The sequence below is a fragment of the Anarrhichthys ocellatus genome, unplaced genomic scaffold (genome assembly GCF_004355925.1).
Source record: "Anarrhichthys ocellatus isolate YVR2014 unplaced genomic scaffold, GSC_Weel_1.0 scaffold21, whole genome shotgun sequence".
Taxonomy (NCBI): Eukaryota; Metazoa; Chordata; class Actinopteri; order Perciformes; family Anarhichadidae; genus Anarrhichthys; species Anarrhichthys ocellatus.
The window spans coordinates 3,879,435-3,882,786 of record NW_022280051.1 but is presented as its reverse complement, the minus strand read 5'-3'; positions in this window follow the sequence as shown (position 1 = coordinate 3,882,786).

Below are 3,352 nucleotides of genomic sequence, written 5' to 3'. Positions count from 1 at the left end.
TCACCAGCCAAGCGTTAACTTTGCTTGTACGGGAGCTTAATCTGTCCTGTTGTAGTTTAGGAACATATCCGGCTTGTCAGTTTTCAGCAGGAACACAGAGCTTGTGTTCAAACACAACCCAGAGGCTGAACGTTGTTCTGTTGATTAATTGACAATAAATGCGAGTGTTAGTGAAGGTGAGCTGGATGACTCCGACTGAGCGTAACCAGTGTTTTGTTGCGGTGCGCGTCACCATAGAGACAATGATTTAATCTCGGTTATGAGGTGTTGTTTGATAACGGTGCTTTTATGAGCCGAGACCTCTACATCACAAACGTATTTCATAAACAATGTCTGCTGTGTCTCGTCCAAATGACGGATAATTCATCCCCCGTCAATGTAGTCAAGATAAGAGGCCGCGGTGGGAACGTAGTGGGAATAAACACGACCTCTACCGCAGACCATGCTCGGAGATCAATTGCTTTTCTTGTTTCACTCTAATATTGTGGTTGGAGGTCATTTGATCTGCACAGTGGGCCCCACACAGAGATGTAATTGTGGTTGAGTAAAAGAAACAGCAAAACATTTTCATGGTCACACATATTAGATCAGTTTTTACACCTGAGAGCCAGAGAGGAATTGTGCTGATGGGTGAGACTGAATCAGCAGGTCACATATCCGACGACGACAGCAGCCCACACACTTCTGCATCTCTTCCCACGACACATATGCAAGACGACTCTGGACCACGCAGACTGCAGGAAGGTTTTTACTGCACTTAATCCAGCAGAGAGCGTTTGTTAGAGTCAACCTCAGCTTCACGGCGCAGCATGGCGACAGAGGACACTGAACACAAATACGAGACGCGGAGATGCACAAGGGGAAAGGCTATGACTGCGACGACTGAAGGGCCTATGGATCCGTGTTGGGAATCGGCAAAAAGGTCCAGAAAACCAACATTTGAAAGGGAGAGTACGGATAAACGGGTTCATTTTTGAGGGATTTGTGAAGAACATGACACAGCTGCACTACTGCGATTTTATATGCTAGGAACTGAGGCTGGACATGTTAACTGATAACACCATCAGTATCAGATCAGCTTATATTAATGTCACATTTTCATTATTTAGCTGACTATTGAGCTAATTACTCAAAACGTAAGTTGACTAAAAATGGCAACCATACATTCTGTTTGAATTTGGAAGATTTGTTGCAAGATGAATCACCAGTTCACAGTAAAACTCTTCCATGGGAGTAAAATGTATTTAATCCGAGTCAGATTTTCTTGCCCTGATGTAACTAAGCGACCAAGGACAAAGTCACTTAAAAGGCATTTTGAACGATGAATACAGCACGAGTTTTGGGTTCTCGCTTCATGGGTTGGTTTCTTCGCCACAAGTGCAAAGAAACATCTACCTTCGTTTTTGAGACAAATGAAGAGGGTTGTGTTTGAAGCTAAATGTTTCAGACTTTTGCAACGAGCTCACACAAACAATACCAACTCTTATGAGACATATTTCACCTGTGCTTCTATTTGTCAATAAAACGGCAATTTAGCAGTTAGACATCGACACTATAATACAATAAGTGGTGTTACAGTATATAGTACTTGGAAATCAGCCAGGGCCATTTTACTGTTACTCTGATTCGGACTCACACTCTCTCTCTCTCCAACACACACACACACACATTTTTACAATGGGTTACCCAGACATCCGCTGGGCAGGGAGGAGGTGTCGCCATAGCAACTGGTTCTCAGCGAAAGCGTCTGGTCATCTGGCTTTCTGTTGAGAGGAGTACACTGGCACAGCACTGTGGTGGGTTTGATGAACTGACACAAGGGCAGAGATTCATTCATCAAATGTGAGCGGAGAAAATAAAATAAATCAAAGGCCGGGGCGATAATCCAATATGATAATTTAACGTCTTTCAATGGAATAATGTGATGAAATCATATGTTGTGATATCGTTTTTGAGATATGGAATGACATATAGATTTCAGAAGACACGCGTAGCTCAGAGTTCAAGAAGTAGACCCTGAAGGAGTGGATGAATGGTGCATTCGTGTGACCTGCATCTCAATTATTATTCTTGGCAATGAGTGAAAACGGTGTCGTTGACTACATCGCAGCCGTGTCAAATTAATGCAGCAGAGTAAAGCAAAGCACTTCATCATGGAGGACATAAATTCCCTGGCCGGACAGATTTACATTGATTGAGCACACTGAGATGAGCTGAACACGCCCCTCGAGGTAATAAAGTGCCACAGTCGATCACCCATCAGACTCTCATCACAGCTGTATCGCTGCCACCGCAGCCCATCAGGCAGGTTTCCCTACAAGCTGTCCAGCAATATGTGGAAGCCTGCAGTGTGAACTGAGAGGAACGCAAAGACACGAAGAGGAAGACGAATTTTGGCGATGGCATACATTTGTGGTGGGCAATAGTTGATCCCCATTGGTAGGGTGAGTTGTATTACCATGCAAAATAATTTTGCAAAATTCTGTTTTTAGCAGTGTTTAAAGAATACTTCAACATTTTGGGGAATACGCTTATATGCCTTCTTGCCGAGCTTGAAGATAGGATTAATAAACGCTCATATCCTATTTACAGATGGTAATTTTAGCTTGGGAAAAAAGAAATGGGGAAAAATAGGGAGACAGCTCGCGTAGACTGGTCCAACAGCAACAAAACTCCACCGACCAGCAACACAAAAGCTCTGCAGCGCGCCAAGAAACAGTCCACTACAACGCACCGCAACGTTGTTTATCGGCAAGTTGCTGTAGTGGATAATATGAACAGTAAACTTGAGTTACAGAAGGAAGTGGAAGAGCAGCAAGCCGGTAGGTAACGCAAGGAATTCAAACCCCTCCGCCAATAAGGGAAAAGGCAAAAAGTTTGTCTTTAAGCTTGATGAATAGCTCAAACACAGCCATCATCTTTAATATAGTTTAACAACAATATGAGAAAGTTTACTGGTTTTGTCTGCATGTAAAAACAGTTTCTCTCCTACATCTGCTTTTTTAGATTGGGCTGTCGGGTTAGATTTTCCACAAAAAGGGTTTAAGCTCCTCTGCATGTTTCAGTCGTCACATCTTATCGCACCATTAACGGACAGGGGAAGAGGGGTACATTGTTTTAAAGGACCAGAACACTGTTTTGGTTTCAGTCACTTCCTAAATGTAAGGCTGTGTTTTTATTTAAGTTTTCCACACATGATTCACATACAACAATTTCAATTCAATGAAACCGTTACAGTGGCTACATGAACTAATTCTAGCATTCCTCTTTGTCAGCCTTCACTGATTTTGTAATGAGGTATTCTTCAGTCAGCTCTCTGACATTCCTACTTTTATTGGGGGGGGGGGGGGGG